Consider the following 15,854-nt stretch of genomic DNA (forward strand, 5'->3'; position numbering starts at 1 on the left):
TATTTATCCTTCTAGTAAAATTTTATTATCAAGTTCCAACAGTAATAGTAAAAAAGTAAAATTATGCAGTTCTGATTTGAATTTCAAAGTGTGTAAGTCAATATGAGGAAGATTGCCATCTTTACGATGTTTATTCTTCATATTAAGTTAAAAAAAAAAAGATGATACTTTATTCTATTCAGATCTTTCATTATGGCCTTTGTTCACTCTACAGACCGACCATGAAGGTCTTGCATATTTCTCTTAAATGTATTCTTAGGTGTTTCATTTTTTGTTGCTGTTGTAACTGGGGTTTAAATATGATTGTGATTTTGTAAAGAAAGAAATTTGGATTGCTAAGTATTGCATCTGAAGACATTTTGCTGCCTAAAACATTTTGGTGCCTAAAACTTCATCACTATCATATTTTCTTTATAAATTATACTTTCATCATTTATAATGTCCTTATTCTATTTGATATGCAGTTTTTTCAAACAATATCAAAAGGCCTTTGTCTTTAGGTTTAAGAAAACCTCTGTATGAGTAAGATAAACCCATGAAGCTCCTTAAACACCATGAGTTATCCTGTACTGAATGTAGTGCTAGGGGGAAAATGAGTCATACTAAATAGAAAAGAGGAAAGGAACAAAACATCTTAAGGGATTGATGACAAATGTATGGTACTACTAAGTTTCATGTTCACTTTTTTTTTTTTTTTGGAGACAAGGCCTGGCTCTATTGCCCAGACTGGACTACAGTGGTGTGATCTCAGCCCACTGCAACCTCCGCCTCCTGAGCTCAAGTCATGTTCCCACCTCAGCCTCTCAAATAGCTGGGACCACAGGTGCACGCTGCCACGCCCAGCTAATTTTTCTCTTTTTGATAGAGACAGGATTTTGTCATGTTACCCAGGCTGGTCTCGAACTCCTGAACTCAAGCCATCCACCACCTGCCTTGGCCTCCCAAAGTGCTGGTATTACAGGTGTGAGCCACCACGTCCAGCCATGTTCACCTTTCAAGGTGCCTTTTGTAGTTACCTAAATCAGCACTTTACTAGCCCACCGCTGGCACAAGGATCTGCAGTGCATTTCACAGTAGAAGCTCTGTGCATGCTGGGCACAGAGCCAGCACTTAAGGTGGTGAGAGTTTAGGGAAGCAAGGAAGATCCTCACATAACAACCTGGATTTGGACTTTTATTTTGCCTACTGTATTCAGCTAACAAGGTAATTTATAGAAAAAAAGTGGATTATTTTTGGAAGGGGAATCTTGTATTTCTGATTTGATGCCTTTCACGAAAAAGAGGCTTACTCTTGTTTTCACGTATATTCTCCCTTATCTGATAATGTTATTCTTGCTGCTTTATTTATATGTGCATTTGTCTGCCATATCCTGTCTCTGCCCTCCTCTTGTGAAATTTTAAGATTTTTGGTTTCTGTTTTACATATATCTTTTGTAGGTACCATACAGCTGGATTTTAAATCAATTTTAGAGTTTTTGTCTTTTTTTTTTTTTTTTTGAGACAGAGTGTTGCTCTGTCACCCAGGCTGGAGTGCAGTGGCGCAATCTCGGCTCACTGCAACCTCTGCCTCCCAGGTTCAAGCGATTTTCCAGTCTCAGCCTCCCAAGTAGCTGGGACTACAGGTGCCCGCCACCATGTCTGCCTAATTTTTTTGTTTTTTAAGTAGCGATGGGGTTTCACCGTGTTGGCCAAGCTGGTCTTGAACTCCTGACCTCAAGCAATTTGCCCACCTCAGCCTCCCAAGTGCTGGGATTACAGGCGTGAGCCACCATGCCCAGCTGAGTTTCTGTCTTTTTTTTTTTTTAAAGTTTTTATTTAAAATATTCCCTTTTTAATCTGTTCCAAAGCGTTGGGAGCTGAACTATACAAGTTCCTGCCACTCATCATTCCAGTAAAGTTTTCTGAGGACATACATTTTAAATGGAAAAATAACAGGAGGACCCTCTAACTGAAACCAGGTAGGACCAGAGTCAGCTCGTCAAGCCCCTGGGGCAGTCTGGCCAAAGCTGGCCTTATGGAACGAGCGTGTGGAGAAGTCGGGGGAACTGGGCCGTCTTGTGAGGAAAGGGCTGAGCAAGCTCATGTTCTCTTTAGTGAAAGTGGTCCAAATTCAAATCCAAAAGCCTCCATTATGGCATTCCCTGGCACTCTTCTTATATTTTATACGTTGAAGGCAGCTCCCTCTTTTATGGCCAGTATAAGCAGGCAAAGAAACAAAGGAATATAGATACATATATGTGTACATATATATTTTATACAGTTAAAACATATACGTATTTTATATATGTATATATACATATTTGAGAGTAGGGAAAGGAGACGAGGGTCATGTAAACCTAAACAGTCATCACATTACCCCAAATGAGCCTGACTTTAACAAAGAGATAATCAGTAACTCCTGGGGGTTAAGTGACAACATGGATGCAGCAAGAAGGGAAAGGGCACAAATTTAACTCTTAAATATACTTTGATATTTGTTTGGCAGAGTTCAGGCCAACCCCAGGCTTCTGTCCTTGCCAGACAAGTAAGCTGATGATATTCAAAGAAAAAAATAAATAAATATAAATTCAAGAGAGCTCCATACCACAGTTTTCCTTCAAGTCATTGGCCAGCAGGCAGTTCTCGACCACCAGGAACAGAAACTTTGGCTCCAAGGCAAATGAAACAAACCAAAAAAAGTATTTCCACTTACAACATGAAAATACAGAAACTTCATCAAAGAAAGAAAACTATCAAAGAAGTCTACTTCCAGCAAAACTGAGGTAGCACTGCTTTCTCTGCATTCAATGCTTGAGTGGTTCTCAGTATGTGTTCTTAAAAAATGCTCCTTTGACTGACAGGTGCAGCATGTTGATGGATAAAGTCAACATGAAATGCAATCGGTCAAAGAAGGAATGAGCAAGAAGTGAGGGAAATCAGAGTTCTGCATAGATTACCTTAAAAGGGGGTTGTCACCAGACTACAAATGCTCTTGGCTGGCCTTGGCTCTCCAAGAGCTCTAAATCGCCTGGAAATTAATGCAATGTGATTAAGTTAACACTCCTATTCAAATCTGTGTAGATATTTAAAAATAATTATTACTGGCTGGGGGTGGTGGCTCACGTCTATAATCCCAGCACTTTGGGAGGCCGAGGCGGGTGGATCATGAGGTCAGGAGATCGAGACCATCATGACTAACATGGTGAAACCTCGTCTCTACTAAAAATACAAAAAATTATCTAGGCGTGGTGGTAGGTGCCTGTAGTCCCAGCTACTCGGGAGGCTGAGGCAGAAGGATGGCATGAACCTGGGAGGCGGAGCTTGCAGTGAGCCAAGATCATGCCACTGCACTCCATCCTGGGCAACAGAGCAAGACTCTGTCTCAAAAAAAAATTTTTTTATTGCAACCTAATTTCAACCATGTAAATAGCACTACACACAGTACAGACCTGCCCTGAGAAACAATATGCAAAACTGAGATCTGGCACTGTATCATTTTATAATGTTAATTCACCCTAACGGTCCCATCCCCTCTCCCTGCTCTATGCCCTCCCCTACCAAAAAAAAAAGTCTAATTTGTGCAAGAAATGGCAGGCTTATTCTATCTGAAGGCTTCAAAAAAAGATAACATGTAGGCAGGTTCAAATACTTTGGGAGATTCCCCCCAAAAAAGAAATAATCAAAATAACCAAAAAATGAAGAAAGTGCCTAAAACATGATACAGCATTTTAGAGCCCTTTCAGATACAAGGCAGAGAAAGGTGTATTGGGAGAAAAGCTGACTGTTGGGAAAAAATGCTGAGGCAGGGCTTGCATGTCTGACACAGTGTAAAAGAGTCTTGGAACATGTCCTGGGTCCAGGGTCTAAAACCCCTTGTGGCCTTTGGAACACCAAGCTCTGTACTAAAGGGTGGAAGGCTGCCCTGCCGCACCATAATCTAAGCCCAGGGCATAAAACCCCTCGTGGCTTGGATGGAATCCAGGGCTCGGCGTAAAACCCCTTGTGGCCTCTGGAATGTGTCTAGACTTGCTGGCTCCTTGCTTCTAGCACTCCCAGGCTCATAGATCAATTGTATCTTAAACTAGAAGAACATGTTTCCCATTATCTCAAGTAGCAGAACATGTTCCATATGCTTCAAAGAAAATGCTAAACTGTCTCAGCTGTAGATCATGTGCTTGATAAACGACTTTCTTCCAACCCCTACATCCTCACCACCTGCTTTGTTTGATCTCCAGTAAATAGTGCCGGCTTCCAGAGCTCGGGGCCTTTGCAGACTCCATACTGGCGTTGGCCCCCTGGTCCCACTTTCACTCTTGTCTTTTCTCATTCCTTTGACTTCGCCAGACTTCGTAGCCCCCACGGCCTGGGGTTGAGTCTGATCACTCCAACAGAGGTGTAAAGTAGAAAATATCCAGATCTGCAGTAGTTTCCCAAAAGGTTCAATTTCTCGGCCACAGGGCAGCAGGCAGATCCTTGCTGCTGTGCCTGGGACAGAGCCACTAAGTCTGCTCCTCAGGACACAAGCCCTTGGGCCCTAAGCTGAGTGCACCTCTCCCTTCCTCTTCTCTTTTCCTTTGCTCCATTTCCCACTCCACAAAGGTGTCAAAGAGACTTGGCCAGGCCTCATCTTCACTGTGGTTGTTGCTGAGGTCAGGGCCAATCACCTGAGTGAAGTTAAGGAACATGTTCCAACTGTCCCAGGAGATGGCCTTGATCCTCAAGGGGTTCTCTGTTAGGAAGTTTAGCCATTGGTCCAATACCAGAGAATTGTTCTGGGTAGAGACTAGTTTCCACAGGACAATGGTTATTTGCCGATGCAGTGACCACTGCCCTTCTTCAGAGTCCAGGCCAAACTGAAATGTAAACTGGTAGAGATCCTTGACTTTATCCTCTAGTTTGGCTTCTGTTAAGAGGCTAGGGAACCGTGCACAGATTCTGTCACTGCTGTCTGCGCTTAATGCTTTGCAGCCATCAAAAACTCCTTTCTGGTGAATTTGCACATGGTTGCAGCCTGGAACTTCCAAGCCAAGAGCAGCACTCAAAATTCTGTGGGGTCGACACACAGGTCATTGCAAAAGTGCTCCATGCCTTCCTCCAAAATTGCATCTTCCCGCTCATCCTTGTAGCACCTGAACAGTTCTTCCAACCCCTGCAAGGAAGACTCCTCAACATTGGACTTGGACTCCCTCCCAGCATCTCCCGAGGACTCCCGGGATGTCAGCAGCTGGCAGGCCTCAGTGGCAGCCTCGGCCTTCTTGGTTCTGTTGACAAGGCTATCTCCACTTGGCTTGCCACAGAGTGGTACTTGCTCCTCACAGTGGCCTGCACCCACCTACTGTGTGACTCGTTGCTGGGGTCATGGTCTGCATTCTTGCTGCCCAGGGTGGATGAGGGATTCTTAAGCTTGGTTACACACTGGCCCATGGTGCTGGTGGCCTGGCCTCTAGAGTGGCCCCCTGTGGATCGGATACCCTCGCTTCTGCTGGCCCATGTACCTCAACATGCCATCAGTCAGAGGAGCCAGCCAACAGCTGCTCCAGAGGTTCCTCCAGTCGAACCCTTTCTGGAAACAACAGTGGCCTGGTGGGTCCAAACCACCTACCATTCCCACTGGGGTTTCCAGGCTCCTTACCCCCGCCACGGCTGCCTTTTCTTCCACCACTGCCACCGCCTCCTCTTCATCTGCCAAGTTTTTGCCTTTTAATAGGGAAAGTGAACCATTGATGTTTGTCACTATACGTGTGTTAAGTATTTTTCTGGTTATTTATGCTTATTATGTGATCTTATTTCCTTTATTCTCCTTTCTTTACATTTGTTGAACATCTGATGATTTTCTTAGTTCCCTTTCTCCTTGGATAAAATGAAAATTCTGCACTTTTCCTGAAAATACTTGTCAGTGATTTTTTTATATATTTTTGTGACTTTGAAATATTGATTAAATAAAAATTAGGGAGAAAATAATAAGAAAGGAAGGGAGGGAGGGAGGAAGGACAATGAGCTCTGTGCCTTGAGTGTTGACACTTTTTCTGGAGTTCCTAGTCTTGGATATGAAGTACACAAATTTCTTGGAAATCGATGTGCCCTCTCTCTCTCGTATTCAGTCCTCCTCTCTCCACTGCAGTTGACCCTTAAATAACACAAGTTTGAACTACATAGGCCCACATTGATGTGGATTTCTTCCATAAAAGTTACAATGAGTGTGCCTGCTTCTCCTGCCACCTGCTGTACCTTTGCTACCCGAGACAGCAAGACCAACCTCTCCTCTTCTTCGTCCTCCTCTGCCCTCTGTATGTGAAGAGAAAGACCTTTGTGATGATCCACTTCCATTTAATGAGTATACGTGAAATAACTGTTACGTTATTAGTAAGGCTTCCAGTCAACAGCAGGCTATTAGGAGTTAAGTTTTGGGGGAGTCAAAAGTTATACATGGATTTTAGACTGTGAGGGAGGTTGGTGTCCCTAACCCCCATGTATTCAAGGGTCAGTTGTACTTTCTCCCTTTTCCTTATTTACATATCAGAATGCTCTCTGTCCTTAAATGATGAAAACCTTTTCTATTGCTTTATTTCTATTACCTATTCTTATTTCCATAGTCTCTCATCTTCTTTACAAAAAGTTTTAAGTAATTTATCTGGCCAGACACAGTGGCTCACTCCTGTAATCCCAGCTCTTTGGGAGGCAGAGGCAGGCAGATCACTTGAGGTCAGGAGTTTGAGACCAGCCTGGCCAACGTGGTGAAACTCCATCTCTACCAAAAATACAAAAATTAGCCAGGCGTGGTGGGCGCCTGTAATCCCAGCTACTCAGGAGGCTGAGGCAGAAGAATTTCTCGAACCCAGGAAGGGGAGGTTGCAGTGAGCCGAGAATGTGCCACTGCACTCCATCCAGCCTGGGCGACAGAGAAGACTTGGTCTCAAAAAAATAAGAAAGAGAAAGGAAAGAAACAAAAGGAACGAGGGCTGGACTGTGACTGTATGTGGCTGATAAATTGGTCTCAACAAAATAAGAAAGAGAAAGGAAAGAAAAAAAAGGAACGAGGGCTGGACTGTGACTGTATGTGGCTGATAAATTGCTATCGACCTCATCTGTTCCGTGTCAAGTGTCCTGTGTTTGGTCATCATGTACCATTTAGGGCAGGGATTCCCTCCTTCACCAGTGGGGTGAATAGGAGGTTATCACAACACCACTCCCTCCTCTCCCACGGGAATCTAGAGCAGCCTTTCATGCCTTTCCCTTTTTCTCACTTATACCTAATCTTCCTGTCCTTACCTCCCAAAACACTTTTTATATTATGTCTCTGGTTATTTCATGATTCGTTGCAGACATTTTCTTCCATTTGGAGGGCAACATGTTTTCTCACACAGATCTTCGTGCCCTGTCCTTTTAGTGCTGCTGGGCTTTTCACTTCCCTCAGAGGGTTTTGTTGGCATAATTGCTTATTGAGGAGGAATTTTTAGTTTCAGGAGTCAGTGACCTTCAAGGATGTGTCTATAGATTTCTCTTGGGAAGAGTGGATTCAAGCAGATTCTTCTCAGAGGATGACCATGTATGGGGAGGTGATGCTGGAGAACTACAGGAACCTGTTCTCACCGGGTAAGGACTTCTTATAACTCAAAACCCACCTCTTCACACCTTTCCCTCTCAATCCTGTGTGACCTCTGAAATTTATGAATTTGGACTCGAAATCCCTGATCATAAGGCATTGTTTTAGGGTGTTTGCTTGGTGTCCTCTCTTTCAAGGTGGAAGACTGAAATTTTCTGTAGAGAATGGAAAATGGGGAACTTCATAAGCCACACCTTCCTTGTTTCAGAAGCCATGAAGGAGAAAGGATCAGAACTGTGCCAGGATTGGTTTTTAGACTCAGTTCAGAACCCAAAGTTAATGTCTTTCCTCTCAAGCAGGAAATCACCTTTCCAAACCCAGTGTGACTTCCCAGCTGGACCGAGAAGAACTGAGCCTGATGAAAACAGAACTGCCTGACGGTGGCTTTCCAGGTAAGTGCCAGGCTGCACAGACTTGTTACATGCGTGTGTCTCTTGGAGGAAAATCACTTCAGAGATTGTTGGGTCTCTGGAGAGACTAGAGCTGCTGGATGTGTGTTCTCAGGTGACACCTCCGCATTACTAATGGGCCTCATTTCTCTAGGGCTCCCTTATGTCATCTTGCAGGGAGGGAGGTGGTGGATTATGAGGAGTAAATGAGTTGTTACATTGATGGCAGTTACCCACTGCCTGGAACATACTGAGCATTTGGTAAATGTTAGCAACCACTATGTCCTCTTCTGTCTTCCTGTGCACTCTGAATACAATCCCTGTCTTTACACAGCTTCTCTGGGCTTGTGCTCTCTTTCATGAGTGTTTCCTCTCAACCATAACATATATGCATAGCTTCCTTTCCTTCATTCATATAAATATTTGTCAGCTTTTCCTCCTTCAAAGGAAACTAACATTTCTCTTCCTCTGCGTTATGTGAGAGAGTTTTATACAGTCTTCATTTAAAAACATGAAAAATGATGTTAGCCTTGTTTTCATTTCTAGCAGCCTTACATTGTATATATTTTCTTTCTCATTCCCAGAATTCCAATCTGCATTACTACCCATTCAATGCCATTTACCTCAAAATGTTGAATGCTGCTTTATCTTTGTTATCTGGTTTCTAATCCTAATCAGAACTTAAGTTTCTGTTTTAGGTGTTATTACTGACTTTTCTCTGCAAAAAAAAAAAAAAATGCATTTTACATCTTTGTCTTCTCTACCATGTGCAAAAGTACCAATCATGTATTTTTTTTTTTCTTGAGATGGAGTCTTGCTATGTCGCCCAGGCTGGAGTACAGTGGTACAATCTCAGCTCACTGCAAGCTCTGCCTCCCGGGTTCACGCCCTTCTGCTGCATCAGCCTCCTGAGTAGCTGGGACTACAGGCACCCGCCACCACACCCGGCTAATTTTTTGTATTTTTAGTAGAGACGGGGTTTCACTGTGTTAGCCAGGATGGTCTCGATCTCCTTAGCTCGTGATCTGCCTGTCTCGGCCTCCCAAAGTGCTGTGATTACAGGCATGAGCCACCGTTCCCAGCCCCAATCATTTCTTTATATATATGTTTTTAAATTAAAGAGATAGGCAAATATTTAATCTCTAGATAGTATAAAGCTGTCTAAGGTAAAGCAATGAAAGAAATCATTAAAGGAACACAATTATAGGGAAAACATTGCCCATAACCATCACTGCTGGTTTCCCATAAGTTTTTTAAAGAATGGGATTCTAGGAGAGAAATCACTGGGTCAAAGGATATATCCTTTTTTTTTTTTTTTGAGACAGAGTCTTGCTCTGTCGCCCGGGCTGGAGGGCAGTGGTGTGATCTCAGCTCACTGCAAGCTCTGCCTCCCGGGTTCGTGCCATTCTCCTGCCTCAGCCTCCCGAGTAGCTGGGACTATAGGTGCCGCCACCACACCCGGCTAATTTTTTTTGTATTTTTAGTAGAGACGAGGTTTCACCGTGTTAGCCAGGATGGTCTCAATCTCCTGACCTTGTGATCCGCCTGCCTCGGCCTCCCAAAGTGATGGGATTACAGGTGTGAGCCACTGTGCCCGGCCAAATATATCCATTTTTTGTGACCTTGCTACATATTGTACTGCTTTAGATACTATTTTGTGTTGATTGATAATTTCTTTATTATAAAATGAAAGGTAGTGTTACTTTTATTATAGATTTCTATGGATTTTATTACTATTGATACTTGTATTTGTCCTTATGTAAATAACCTATGTATTCATGTATCTATTGAGTACTATTCTTAGCACTGGGACTACAGCAATAAGCACAGAAGGCAAAGTGTTTTTGAAGAGCTTATATGCTCATAGAGGAGACAATAAACTAATAAAGGAAGAAGGAAGGGAGGGAGGGACAGAAGGGAAAGGAAAGGAGGCAGGAAGGGAGGAATTGAATATAAGAGAGTAATAGGTGTGGTGTGGAAAAATAAAGCAGCATAAGGAAACTACATTAGTTAACTGGAGTGTGATTTTACAGGTTGGTCAGGAAGGGCCTCTCCTTTAATGTGACTTTTGAACAATACTGAAAGTGATGGGCCATGTAGGACAACATTGAGGACCTAGGGAACAGCAGGTGCGAAGGCCCTGAGGTAGGAGATTGCGTGGCATTGTTTGAAGGGGAGAGTGCTAAGAGATACAAAGATTTTTGTAAACCTTATCTTTCAGTCCTTCTGTAAAAAGATCTGTTTGTACTATCATTTTTAAAATTTCTGTGAGCCACTTTCTCATTCTCTCAGTGTTCTTCTTAAATGGCAGTCTTTCTAATGCATGCACTAACTTCACTCATCTGTTTGAGAATGTTTCGTTTTTCTTGTTTCTGGTTCTCTGGTATGTATGTGCAGCAGTTTTTTCCGTGTTCCCTAGATTATTTTATTTATGCCATTTTCATTGCTTATTGTCATTCTGGTGGGTTTTCTGGAAGCAGCAGAAGCAAACACATATATTTTGATACTGTGTTTTCATCTCCCACTTCTTTACCCCCACCAGGTTAGAACCTAAAGGTTTTCACTTTTTTTTTTTTTTTTTTTTGGAAGATGCAGTCAGGCTGGAGTGCAGTGGCGCAATCTTGGCTCACTGCAACCTCCACCTCCCGGGTTCAAGCAAATCTCCTGCCTCAACCTCCTGAGTAGCTGGAACTACAGGTGCACACTGCCACACCTGGCTAATTTTTTGCATTTTAGTAGAGCAGGGTTTCACTGTGTTGTCCAGGCTGGTCTGAGCTCAGGCAGTCTGCCCACCTCAGCCTCCAAAAGTGCTAGGATTATAGGCATGATAGCGGGGAAACCAGCCCCCAATATTTCAACATAGGTTCTTTTCTATTTTGCCTAAGTGTCGGCCGGTCTGAGAAATAAAAGGAAAGAGTACAAAAGTGAGAAATTTTAAAGCCAGGTGTCCGGGAGTGACATCACATGTTGGCAGGTTCTGTGATGCCCCCTGAGCCGCAAAACCAGCAAGTTTTTATTAGCGATTTTCAAAGGGGAGGGAGTGTACGAATAGGGTGTGGGTCACAGAGATCACATGCTTCAAAGGCAATAAAATATCACAAGGCAAATGCCAGGGCAAGGTCACAAGGCCAGGATGAAACTAGCATTGCTGATGAAGTTTCATGCCCCACTGTGCACGCATTGTCATTGATAAACATCTTAACAGGAAACAGGGTTCGAGAGCAGAGAACCGGTCTGACTGGAATTCGCCAGGCTGGAATTTCCTAACTGTAGCCAGCCTGGGGGTGCTGCAGGAGACCAGGGCATGTTTCATCCCTGTCTACAACTGCATAAGGCAGACACTCTCCGAGCGGCCATTTTAGAGACCTCTGCCTGGGAATGCGTTCTTTTCCCAGGGCTGTTAATTATTAATATTCCTTACTGGGGAAAGAATTCAGCAATGTTTCTCTTACCTGTTTTGGGCAATAAGAGAAACATGACTCTGTCCTGCCCGGCTCCCAGGCAGTCAGACCTAATGGTTATCTCCCTTGTTCCCTGAACCTGGCTGTTATCCTGTTCTTTTTTCAAGGTGCCCAGATATCATATTGTTCAAACACACATGCTTCACAAACAATTTGTGCAATTAACACAATCATCACAGGGTCCTGAGGTGACATACATCCTCAGCTTACAAAGATGACGGGATTAAGAGATTAAAATAAAGACAGGCATAGGAAATGATAAGAGTATTGATTGGGGAAGTGATAAATGTCCATGAAATCTTTACAATTTATGTTTAGAGACTGCAGTAAAGACAGGCGTAAGGAATTATAAAAGTATTAATTTGGGGAACTAATAAATGTCCATGAAATCTTCACAATTTATGTTCTTCTATCATGGCTTCTGCAGGTCCCTCTGTTTGGGATCCCTGACTTCCCACAACAGCGTGAGCCACACTGCACCTGGCCCATTTTTTTTTTTTTTATTGCATGTCACACTGTATTTTACTCATCATTTTGAATGTCTGCCTTTTTAGCTGGGCATGGTGGCGTGCACCTGTAATCCCAGCTACTTAGGAGGCTGAGGCACGGAGAATCACTTGAACCCAGGAGGCAGAGGTTGCATTAAGCCGAGATTGTGCCACTGCACTCCAGCCTGGGCAACAGAGCAATACCCACTAGTGTGTAGGTTCACCAAATTGTTATTGAACATGTTTTTCTTTATATTCCCTGCCTACGACATTGCCTACATTGGTTTAACTACTTAAACCAATATTTAAGTAGTTAAATATTGGTTGAGTGAATATTGAATGACATCAAGTAGAATTTTCATAAATCTCGTGAAAATATAAATTTGAATTTGTGAAATTCATATCAATACAGATTGGATAATTATTGGGATGAGCGAATGAGTGGGCAGGGCAAAACAGCAAAGATAGAGCCCTCAGTACAGTAACATATTGAGGGGGCCCAAGGGTACTCTGGCAAAGGTGAGGGGTCCAAGGAGGAGGAGAGAACAGGGTCAAAGGGAAAGAGGAGAGCCAAGGTAGAGTATGACAGTGCCAAGTAGGGAATGAAAATGCCTGTTGGACTTGGTGATGAGGGGGTGGCCTGGGACCCAGGGAAGAGCCCATTTAGTGCTGAGAGAAATATGCTGTGAGCAGAGAAGTGAAGGAGAAGCAAGCAAGTGAAGACTTTTAAGTACAGACTGTCGTTTCAACAAGGTCAGCTTCGAAGGAAAAGAAAGAAAGAATAAGAACTCAGAAAAAGCCTGTGGTTTAACAAGAAAAAGACTTGAGTATATCTAAAAGAGCAGACAGGTGTCCACTGCAGTGGGAGAAACTAAAGAGAGGCAAAAGTTGAATGGAAAGGAGCCTGTAGAACGCAATGATTTGCAAACTCCGGATCTTGTTCTTTCCAGATTTTCTTGGATATTGCCGCCAGATTAATCTGCCATTTAGTCCTCTCATCCTGTCCAAGTCAAGAGGAGAAAGTATTGAGTGAGTGCTGTGCCCGGCTCTTCCGCAACCAGCGTCTCACTCGCTTGACACAAAACGTCTGTGGGTAAGCACTGTTACTCCTCTCATGGTGGAAGACACTGGCTCTGAAAGGTGAACTAGGCATGGCAGAATTTGAACACATATCTTTTGTTTTGCTGGTTTTTTACTTTGAGTTTAATGGTAATTCTTGCTTTCTTCCCTTGCCCTGCTGTGAATTCTTATTTCCTACTATATTTAGTAAAACTAGAAACTTCTGTATCCTGGCCTAATTTTCTTTTCAGCATAATTTCTTCTTTTTGTACTAAAGTTTTGTCCAGTTGAAAGCTCTGTTAGATTTTTGCTCCTGTTTTACAAAAGGTGAATAGAAATTGCAAATCCAGAAGTGCTGTCCCTGGTGCCAGTATTATCATTGTAAACTAGCTAATGTTGAGAAAAGATAGAAATTATTAGTAATGTGGAAAGCAGTGACTTTTAGCCTCTCATTAGTGGTAGTTAGATTTAAATCATGTAATGATGTTCGGTTATGAATGAAACAAAAATTAACAACATGTATAAAGTATTAGAAACCTACTATCAAAGATTATGTGTAAAAATACAGTTGGGGATTCTAGAATCTTTTTAGCTCTCCAGGAAGCCACCCTAACCATCCCTAAACATGGGAGCCTGCTGTCTGTGTTTCACACATGATTTTGAAAAATGTGGGCAGGTGTGGTGGCTCACGCCTGTAATTTCATCACTTTGGGAGGCCCAGATGGGTGGATCATGAGGACAGAAGATCAAGACCATCCTGACCAACATGGTGAAACCCCACCTCTACTGAAATACAAAAAATTAGCCGGGGGTGGTGGTGTGCACCTGTAGTCCCAGCTACTTGGGAGGCTGAGGCAGAGAATTGCTTGAACCTAGGAGGTGGAGGTTGCAGTGAGCCCAGATCGCACCATTGCACTCTAGCCTGGTGACAGAGTGAGACTCCATCTCAAAAAAAAAAAAAAAAAAATTTCAGCCGGATGTGGTGGCTCACACCTGTAATCCCAGCACTTTGGGAGGCTGAGGCAGGCAGATCTCTTGAGGTCAAGAGTTCGAGACCGGTTTGGCTAACATGGTGAAACCCCGTCTCTACTAAAAATACAAAAATTTGCCAGGCATGGTAGCACACATCTATAATTCCGGCTACTTGGGAGGCTGAGGCACAATAATCACTTGAACCCAGGAGGCGGAGGTTGCAGTAAGCCGAGATCACACCACTGCACTCCAGCCTGGGCAACATTTCAGAGATGTACTGGGTAACTACCTCTGTGTATATGTGTGTGTGTCCATGTAAACATATGTGTATACACGTATAGAAACACACACAGAGAATTTATATAGTTAGAGTCTCTACCTGCATGCTCACATGAGCCTCACTGATGTTTAACATATACACATATCTTTGCTTCCATTACTAGGAAAACTGATCTAAAATACTATAATGAGTGTAGAAGTATTCAAAAAGGTCATTCTTCCTTAAATAAGATAGGCCCACTGCTGCCCCAGGGCCTCAGCACTGGCTGTTACCCTGTCTGGGAAGCTCTCCCTTAGATAGTCCTATGACTTCCTCTCTTAGTCCCCCAAAGTCTTGGTTTAAATGTCACCTTTTCAGTGAGGCCTTTCCTTATGACCCAGTTTAAAATTGCAGACCTTTCCTCTCACCCATCATGTTCCCTATATCCATTTAAATGCTTTTATTGTTTTTCTATAAGGTATACCACTTAAAATACTAAGGATTTTCTTACTATCTTCCTTTCTCTTGCTAAAATATGTTTCATAAGGGCAGACATTTTTTCTGTTTATTGCTATATCCTGAGCACCTAGAACAGTACCTGGGGCTTGATAAGTATTTATTGAATGAATGATTTATCATGTTCAAAAAATCAGTTTGACTGCTATATGGAGAGAATGCATTGTAGGGTAGCAAGAGTTTAAATAGAAAATCCAGACAGATGGGTATAGAAATAGTCTAATTGGGTGTTAGGAGTAGCTTAACTGTTTACCCAGAGGATGGAAGAAATATAAAAGGAGAAAAGAAATAAATCAACTTGCCCTTTTCAGGAAGCATGGGACCTGCTTGCTGCCCAGTCCCATCCCACACACCAATACTGTGCAAGCTCCCAGCCTCTGCTCTGGCTTGTGCCAGCCATATGTACTAAGGGGTCTGTGACAGACCAGACACCTCGGTCTGGAGACGCTTGTTCGTGTCTTGATGAGTATCAAAGTTATATAAATCCTATAAGTTAATGAGGGAAGGCAGAAAAAACATTCCAAGCCATTAAGGGAGTATTGAGTATTTTCAGTATTATTACTCAAAAGTCTTGTTTAGGCAAAAAGGAAAGGCAGAGAGAACTGTATGTTGCTTAATGTAAAATATTAATAATGGTAATGATAACAGCTAATAATCACTGGATCTTTATTACATCCAATCATAATGCTATGTGCTGTATCAATGAGATAGTAAAATGTCAAGGATCTGAAACATTGTTTAATCCTGGAAGAGCTAGTTTCTGACCTATAATGCTCAGGTTCCAAGCCCACAATACTCCATCAGTTCTGAGTAAAGCCACCCTAACCAAGCCCACAGCACTTCATCAGTTCTGAGTAAAGCCACCCTAACAATTTTCATTTTGTAGGTAGACAGTTATATAATTTGGGAAAAAATTTTTCCCCCATCTCAGTTGCCATATTGGTCACACTTTTGAAATAACATTAAATAGTAGTAGTAATAGTAAGCACCTTTTCCTTGGTTCTGTTACTAGAGAGAATTCTTCTAGGGTTTTATTTTTATTCTTGGTGCAATGCTAATATTTTTGTTTTTGAATCAGGAATGGATGAAGGATACCAATTGAATACTTCTGAAGCATCTATCAGGTTGA

At 42.6% G+C, this 15,854-nt stretch overlaps 2 protein-coding genes and 1 pseudogene across 16 annotated transcripts in view; 2 read left to right on the forward strand and 1 right to left on the reverse strand.

Moving 5' to 3' along the window:
• ZFP2 (ZFP2 zinc finger protein) overlaps nt 1-15,854 on the forward strand; it is a 71,224-nt gene that overhangs the window by 43,129 nt on the left and 12,241 nt on the right. For 5 of the 7 annotated variants that reach the window (XM_077937497.1, XM_077937492.1, XM_077937498.1 and 2 more), the window contains 3 exons: nt 7,436-7,571; nt 7,881-7,973; nt 12,870-13,012. The gene's annotated coding sequence lies outside the window, so the exon portion shown is untranslated. Of the gene's footprint in view, nt 1-7,435; nt 7,572-7,877; nt 7,974-12,869; nt 13,013-15,854 lie in introns of all 7 variants that reach the window. The other 2 variants (XM_077937494.1, XM_077937493.1) reach the window with 2 other exon arrangements.
• Nucleotides 1-15,854, forward strand: part of LOC144329390 (ZFP2 zinc finger protein) — a 39,905-nt gene that overhangs the window by 9,356 nt on the left and 14,695 nt on the right. For 2 of the 8 annotated variants that reach the window (XM_077937506.1, XM_077937507.1), the window contains 3 exons: nt 7,436-7,571; nt 7,719-7,973; nt 12,870-13,012. The gene's annotated coding sequence lies outside the window, so the exon portion shown is untranslated. Of the gene's footprint in view, nt 1-7,435; nt 7,572-7,718; nt 7,974-10,003; nt 10,116-12,869; nt 13,013-15,854 lie in introns of all 8 variants that reach the window. The other 6 variants (XM_077937508.1, XM_077937509.1, XM_077937504.1 and 3 more) reach the window with 4 other exon arrangements.
• Nucleotides 3,430-5,544, reverse strand: LOC106999060 (DCN1-like protein 3 pseudogene; annotated as a pseudogene). The gene has a single exon (XR_013395038.1). The product of XR_013395038.1 is annotated as a DCN1-like protein 3 pseudogene (transcript).

Source organism: Macaca mulatta, chromosome 6, assembly GCF_049350105.2.
Source record: "Macaca mulatta isolate MMU2019108-1 chromosome 6, T2T-MMU8v2.0, whole genome shotgun sequence".
Lineage (NCBI taxonomy): Eukaryota > Metazoa > Chordata > Mammalia > Primates > Cercopithecidae > Macaca > Macaca mulatta.